Genomic DNA, 8607 nt, shown 5'->3' on the forward strand with positions numbered 1-8607 from the left:
AGGCTAGTAATTCTGAAAACTCCTTGAAGGGCCCTGTGGTACTTTGAATGATTTTGGAGTTGTATGAGAGAGAAATAATCACTGACTATGTTCTTTGGGCCACATATCATGTGTGGAGTAGCTGCCACTTTGAAATGGTTTGAATTTTTAAGTGATTTTATTTGAGATTTTAAAAGTAATTTAACCATGAGTTCCTTATTCAAAACCAATCTTAATGCATAGTGTTGTCAAAATTATATTCTTGCCTTTTGTTCATATATGTATGCAGTTCTACTTGGTTGAAATTATCTTGGTATAATAATAAAAATTTCTGAATCCATTTAATAACTATGTATAAGAAATAACTGTATTTCTCCTGTCAGCAAAATGTTAGTCTTTTTTTTTTCTTCCCAGTGACCTAGATACACCCAAAGCCTGTGAGAGTTACTCTGAATTTATTTTGTGAAAATCAGTATCAGTTTTCCCTTGCCTATTTCTATAGGGAATTTTTTCTCTTTGCCTTCCATCTATCCACAGTAGAAACTTTAGTCAGAGGTAAATAATATGACAAGCTTTCCAGATTCATCTCCTAGAAAAGAAAGGAATTTTTCATATTGGTTCATTAAGTTGAGATATTCTATCCTGAACAAAATCCCAAGCTATCAGTGGGTAGCTGATGTTCAAAATATGTAAAAATAGATTTAAATCATCTAGTATGATATTTCTATAAAACACCTTTTTCTCAGTAACTAATCATTGAATCATAATTTGGGTTCACTAACATACCTAATGATACTTAGTTCCAAAAGATGAGCATAATAATTCCTTACATTTGTTTAACACTTTGTAAATTCTAAAGATTCTCAAATCTGACAGCACAACTGGTCCTCATAACCACCCTTTGGGGTACTACAGTGAGTGTACCTGACATTGTATTGGGTCATGCAATATTCATTCCTTAACCCTTTCTCTTTTATATTCTTCTGCAGGGGTTGGCAAAATGAATTATTGGTTTTCCAGTCTCCCCTGCAACCAAGGCTGACTTTGTGCCATGTGTGTGTGTGCTTGCTCAGTTGCTAGGTTGTATCTGACTTTTTTGCAACCCCATGGATAGTAGCCCATCAGTCCGTGGGATTGCCCAGGCAAGAATACTGGAGTGGGTAGCCATCCCCTTCTCCAGGGGATCTTCCTGACCCTGGGATCCAACCTGCATGTCCTGCATTGTAGGCAGATTCTTTACCACTGAGCTACAAGGTCAGGAAGCTCTGACTTTGTGGCATAGTTCATGATAAAAAGATGAAAGAAAGAAAAACTTAAGCAGTACTCTGAGAAATAATTTTGATTACTAATGAAAGAAGGACAGATGTCATGGGTGTAGCCTCCTTCCTTTACCCTCCCTGCTCATATCACACACATGTGATGCCTGTGTGTACATGGTGATGTTGGGGAGGAGGAAATTTTCCTCTACCCTTCTGGGTTCTTCTGGCTGATCTAAGATTAACAGGAGAAAATCAAACAAATTTTAGTAACATGTATATATAGGAGGGTGCTTCCAGGTGGCGCTAGTGGTAAAGAACCTGCCTGCCAGTGCAGGAGACAGAAGAGAAAGGAGTTCGATTCCTGGGTCAGGAAGATCCCCTAGAGGAGGGCATGGAAACCCACTCCACTGTCCTTGCCTGGAGAATCCCATGGACAGAGGAGCCTGGTAGGCCACAGTCCATGGGGTCACAAAGAGTCGGACATGACTGAAGCGACCTAGCAGGCATGAAGGCATACATGGGAGACCCAGGAACACTGAGTAACTCACCAAAATGGCTGAAATGTGAAAGTGAAGTCGTTCAGTTGTGTCTGACTCTTTGTGACCCCATGGACTGTAGCCAGGTTCCTCCATCCATGGGATTTTCCGTCACCTAAATACCATCTTCAGCTAAAGACTAAAGAGGATGTTGTGATTTGGCACTTCAGAGGGGAGAAAGGTAATTGACATGGAGATGGAAAAGAAGTGTTTGATAAATAAACGTTTGCTGGGCCAGGCATGTAACCAGGAAGGGTTAATTTTGAATTTACATCCTGACCCCGCCCACCTGTGAAAGACTGTGACATTCTTGAATCCTTTGTGTGGGAAATGGCGCAGTTCCTGGTGCATCTCTTCTGCTGCTTACCTGCGCAGCCCAGAAATTCACATTTCGGAGGCTGGAATCACAGTGAGAGATGACATTTTTGTTGACTTGACAGGAGCTATTCCATTTCACACCACCCATGAAATGACTAAAAGGAAGTGAAACTAACACATCCCCTTATCTGCAGTTTGTCATTCTGGGAGATATTTGCAGGAATTAAATGGTCTTTTTCCTTTGTTTCCTCACTCCACCCATCTCTGATATGTAAAAGAATCTGACATACAGGCCCTGACAAGATGGTTACTTTGACATGCTAGCCTGCCATCTTCTTGGTCAGCTGGCTCCCCAATTAAAGTCCCTTGCTTGCCTCAACACCTCATCTCTTGGATTAATTGGCCTGTAGTGTGGCGAGCAGAGCCAGTGAAACACAAAAAGGGATTTTAACAAATGGACATAACTAGGTCTGTCCCTGTCTACACACCTAGGCAGTTAGGGGTAAAGTTCTTCTTGAGTCTTTTAGGACTTGATTGTTTTCAGCTGGAAATAAAGCACAGGCCAAGAGACATTTGGGGGATGCAAGTTTCACTCCCCTATAGTAATGATAGTGAAACACAAAGAAAGAGTAATTCATTTTGAGCACCTGAAAAAATGACTGCAACTGCTGATTTTTGGATTTTTCTTATTGTGAGAGAGAGGATAACTCTTATTTGAACATTGTTATTCAAGTGTTCCATTATTTGCTAATACATTTCTAGCTAATGGACTTGACTCATCACCAATTAATAGGTGAGGACAATAAAATTTAAATCAGTTAAATGACATGTCCATTAACATAACAAGAGCAGGGGAATGCTTCTTTAGCTTTCTGTGGATTTTAATATGCTAATACACTTAAAATATTTAAAATGGAACCTTAAGCTAACAAAATGAAAACTGTTATGCTTTTAAAAATAGAGAAAATCTGGAAAAAAGATCTGTTACTCCTAGACTAGAGCACAGTACCTTTCTCTGGAGCTTGCTCTGAGCACTCATATTTTCTATCCTCATTAAAAAAACATGGGGATGATAATCATTTCAGAAAATATGGGTATACCTTCCCATATTTAGAGTTCTTATTCTCATTATGAGAAGAAACACCACAGATTTTTCCTAGCTTCACCAATAATGTACCTATGGATTGTTTCCAGTTCGGGCTATTAAGAACAGTGCTATTATGGGAATTCTTTTCAGTGCCTTCGGGTGTGTTTATACATGCACTTTTGTATGGTATTCACTCAAGAATGGAATTGCTGGACTACAGAGTATGTATGTTTTCAGTTTTATTAAATGAGTCTTATTTTCCAAAGTGCTTATGTTAATTGTGCACTTCCACCCATAGAGTATTAGAATTATATCTTTTTCACCATGGGATATTATCAGGTTGTAAAAATTTACCACTTTATAGAAGGAATGGTGCTAAAGTCCATAGGGTCACAAAGAGTAGGACACAATGGAGCGACGGAACTATATTGAAAAATTTACCAGTCTGGAATATGGATAATGATCTCATACTGTGGGTGTTTTGTTGTTGTTTCTGTTGTTTAGTTTTTATTCCATAATCATAAATTTAACATTGCAATCCAGCTAAACGTGGAGGGAGAAAAGGAAAATATGGAACCCAAAGAACTGCAGTGAGACCACAAAGATTATAGGATATTTCAAGCAGATGGGGGTGAAGGGGTGCTCTCCTGAGCTACAAAAGGAATGGTTTGGTGGCTAAGCAGAATGCAAGTCAAATTTATTAGATTTGTCCACAGTCAGCAGTGGTGATCTTGCTGATCTTGCCATTCCTGGCCCCAAAGCGCTCCATGGCTTCTACAATATTCATGCTGTCTTTCACCTTGCCAACGACCACATGCTTGCCATCCAACCACTCAGTCTTGGCAGTGTAGAAGAAAAACTGGGAACTATTTTGTGTTGGGACCAGCATTTGCCATGGACAAGCTGCTAGGACTCATATACTTCAGGATGAAATTCTCATCATCAAATTTCTCCCCATAGATGGACTTGCCACCAGTGCCATTGTGGCATGTGAAGCCACTACCCTGGCACACACATCCTGGAATTATTCTGTGAAAGCAGGAACCTTTATAACCATAACCTTTCTCTCCAGTGCTCAGAGTATGAAAGTTTTCTACTCTTTTTGGAACTTGGTCTGCAAACAGTTTAAAGGGGATGCAGCCTAAGGGCTTTCTGTGGATGGTGATGTCCAAAAACATGGTGGATGTGAACTAGGCTGGACAGTGCAGGAAGCTCAGGGTGGTGGTGTCTGCAAGGTCTCTGTACTGCAGTTTTAATTTATGTTTTCCTAATTACTAATAATGTTGAGCACCATTTCAAATGATCTTTGGACTGTGGAATTCCTCTGTTTTTAGGGAATTGTTCAAATCTTTTGTTCATTTTTTTTGTAATGGTCTTTGTTGTCCATATTTTTCTTATTGATTTGTAAGATTATATTTTATATATATATATATATACATACATTTGATTCTAATTATTCTCAATAGTTATGTTTTATAAAGTCACCATAAACACTGAATTAGCAAATTATGAACTATGCTCTTAGGAAAAATATAGGATTAGGTTCCTGTAAGTCTCTGATGACATTTTCACCATCTGAAATGCCATTTCTGTTGTATATGATCTTTACCAATGTCCTTTTAAAACAAGCCCATCTCATCAGCATTGTAAATCTTCTCTTTCCATTATTCTTTTCCTGTACAAGACTTAGTGGATACTTTAAAAATTCTTCCACAACCTTCTGACCTACAGACCTGCCTCATCTACAAGTTCAATGTTTTTCACACATATGGCCTTTTGAAATGTGCAAGCCAATCAGCCAGCCTTTGTCAAGACGGGTTTAACATTTTCCTAACCCTGGGTAATGTGACTGTAAATGTTTTTGGCTTCCAGCCTCACAAGAATGCTACCCACTCTGCTTTTATTAATTTGTTATCATCTTATAAATACACAGACTTAGTCACTTTTCCATAGCATCATCACACACTAGAGCTGTTCCTTTAGCACTTTGCTGAGCTGCCTCAAGTAAAGATGGGTAAATTTCTTCTTCCTTTTTCTGGATATACCAAATTACTGACTCATTAACTTTGAACCTATGAAATAAAATGGAGTTGTTTACATCAAGGGGTCTTAGAGCTGGGAGGCCATTACCAAGGTGGATTTTATACATGTCCCAACCAGGTGGAACCATGAACTTTTGAACTGGGCCAACCACAAACCTAGGGACACCTGTACTTGTCACAGTGAGGAATTTTACAGCCCTCTGTGGTAAGGAACCCACCTGCAATGCAGAAGACATAAGAGACCTGGGTTCGATCCATGGGTTGGGAAGATTCCCTGGAGGAGGGCATGCAATCCACTCCAGTATTCTTGCCTGGAGAATCCCATTGACAGAGGAGACTGGCCGGCTACAGTCCACAGAGTTGCAATGAGTTGGATATGACTGAAGCAACTTAGCATGCATCTAATAGTCTTAGCACTTTATCATGTTGAGCCAATGCTACTGCCTGCCTCTAATTCCAATTAAAATTCCTTATAATACAAACCTCTCTTCTTTGCCTTTAAAAGATCTTTTACTTCCAAGGGAGACACTGGGTTGCAACCAGAATCTGTGTGCACCAATTGCAATTCTTAGATCTCAGATAAATGCTTTCTACTTGATTACTGCATCATAATGTAGGTTTATTTAGGTTGAGAAACTCATGGCCAACAGCCCAAGCACTGTAATTCATGCCTGAAGAAGCTTATTAATACTCATATTTTCTCTATAAGCCAAATCATAGCTTTCTTAGGAACTCTGGACACTACTCCAGTGCTGTGCTTAGAGGCCATTTTAAACAGTAAAAACACCAAAAGCAAGCAAAAGTAGGAAAAAAGATGTGGCAGTAATAGACCTTGAAAGAACAATTGTTTACAGTATGAGAGCTAAAACAAGGTTGCCTTATTCGACCTCACCTGACAGTGTCTTCATTGAAAGACTCACATTCACCACTCAGTGCAGGATCACAATGACCACAAAAGACTGTATAAATATTGATTTGGGGATTACAAATAAATTTTAGTGAGCAAAGAAATTCACAAGTACCAAATCAAATAATGAGGAGGGACTGTGTATACTGATGTATGTGTGTGTGGTGAAGTCAGGGTTAAGTTTAATTTTTTAATACTTTTTCCCTGTGTATACTCAATTGTCTCCACACCATTTAAGAAAAAAAAAAAAGGACTTTTCCCTTACTCCTCTGCAGTGCTACTTTTGTCAAAAATCAAATATCTATTTATGCAAGGTTCTATGCATCAACTACAAATTAGCCACTTTCCATGGGCACTTGCCATCTACCTCTACAAGGATTAAGTCTTTTGCCACTGCAGCTGCTGCCCTTCACTCAGGGTGGAGAACAGAAATGAGATGAGGTCCTCTCTGCTGAGTGGGGGTGGGGGGGATTTGGGGTGTGTGTGTGTGTGTGTGTGTGGGTGTGGGTGTGTGTGTGTATGTGGACTGGCAGGACAGGTCTTCAGATAGATATTTTCAGGAGCCAATTTTATTCATTCTAAGTTGCTTCAGTCGTGTCTGACACTTTGCAACCCCGTGGACTATAGCCCTCCAGGCTCCTCTGTCCACGGGATTCTCCAGGCAAGAATACTTTCTCCAGGGGGCCTTCCCAACCCAGGGATCAGACCTGTGTCTCTTATGTCTCCTGTATTGGCAGGCAGATTCTTCACAATTAATACCACCTGGAAAGCCCCCAGATTTTATGAGCCCAATTCTTGTATTTCCTCATATCTAGAAAAGTACTAAAATCCTTCATGGTGATGACTGTTCCATGTGACTAGCGAAGGCTTCAAGAGACTAGTAGAAACCTCGTGGAGAAATATGTGCTTAACTGCATGTATTCCCCCTTCACTAAAAATAGCATATATACTGTCCTTCTCCTATACCTCTTCAGAAAAGATTCTCAGAGCTACTTGAGGTGCTATATCTGGGCTGCAGTCCTCATTTTGCCTCAAATAAAATATTACTTTGTCAACAAAGGTCCATATAGTCAAGGCTATGGTTTTTCCAGTGGTCATGTAGGGATGTTAGAGTTGGACTATAAAGAAAGCTGAGCACTGAAGAATTGATTCTTTTGAACTGTGGTGTTGGAAAAGACTCTTGAGAGTCCTTTGGACTGCAAGGAGATCCAACCAGTCCATCCTAAAGGAGATCAGTCCTGGGTGTTCATTTGAAGGACTGATGTTGAAGCTGAAACTCCAATACTTTGGCCACCTGAGGCAAAGAGCTGACTCATTGGAAAAGACCCTGATGCTGGAAAAGATTGAGAGCAGGAGGAGAAGGGGACTACAGAGGATGTGATGGTTGGATGGCATCACCGACTCAGTGGACATGGGTTTAGGTGGACTCCGGGAGTTGGTGATGGACAGGGAGGCCTGGCGTGTTGCAGTTCATGGGGTCACAAAGAGTCAGACACGACTGAGCGACTGAATTAATTGATTGAAAACTTAACTTGCAACCGTCACGTTGTACATTTTTTTTTTTTAAGTTGACATATGTGACACAGTATTTATAATGAAAAATATATGTTTGGTTTTTGTTCTGTTTCTGGCACAGAGCTCCTAAAACACTTGGAATTTTCTACGTGAGGAGAGCCACAGTGGGGTCTTGTTATGTTAATGAGGTGACTTTTGGAAAGCACTTAGGAATGGCTCAGCTGGTAAAGAAACCACTTGCAATGCAGGAGACTTGGGTTCGATCCCTGGATTGGGAAGATCCCCTGGAGAAGGGGAAGGCTACCCACTCCAGTATTCTGGCCTAGAGAATTCCATGGACTGTATAGTCCATAAGGTCGCAAAGAGTTGGACACAACTGAGTGATTTTCACTTCACTTTCGTGGAGAGCTTGCTAAGTGTATTTCTTAATTCCAGTCATTTATCTCTATATTATTTTGTATTTTTATGTGCAGAATTATATATAATGTGCATTAATGTGGGTCCTTGGTAGTGAAAGTGTGAAGTCCTAACCACTGGACCACCAGGGAGTTCCCTTAAAGGAAGTTTACCTGTAGAAATTTAGCTGAGTCTTTTTATTGTGAATGTGTGATTAATTTTATGAAGTAATTTCACTCCATCTGTTTTGACAATTATATGATTTTCCCCTTTTAATATGGTAATATAGTACATTGCATTAATTAAAATTTTAAAGTAAAACAGAACCAGCATTTCTGCAATAACCCTACAATCTAATGCTATATTAATCCTTTTTTCCATTGCTGGTATTTTATAAGGATTTTTGCATGCATATTTTTGAATGAGATTCACATGTAATTTTCCTTTCTTAGACAACTCTTGATAGAGTTTGTTAACAAGCTAATGTTAGACTCATGAGTTGCAAATTGTACCTTCTTATTCTTTTATTGGAAATAATAGTTTGTGTAATGCTGGAATTATTGCTTTT

The 8607-nt window shown here is 39.5% G+C and overlaps 1 pseudogene; it reads right to left on the reverse strand.

Annotated features, from left to right (window-relative positions):
* Positions 1–3879: 3879 nt before the first annotated feature.
* LOC129639214 (peptidyl-prolyl cis-trans isomerase A-like) lies at positions 3880–4357 on the reverse strand (annotated as a pseudogene).
* Positions 4358–8607: the final 4250 nt, after the last annotated feature.

Source organism: Bubalus kerabau, chromosome X (assembly GCF_029407905.1).
Source record: "Bubalus kerabau isolate K-KA32 ecotype Philippines breed swamp buffalo chromosome X, PCC_UOA_SB_1v2, whole genome shotgun sequence".
Lineage (NCBI taxonomy): Eukaryota > Metazoa > Chordata > Mammalia > Artiodactyla > Bovidae > Bubalus > Bubalus kerabau.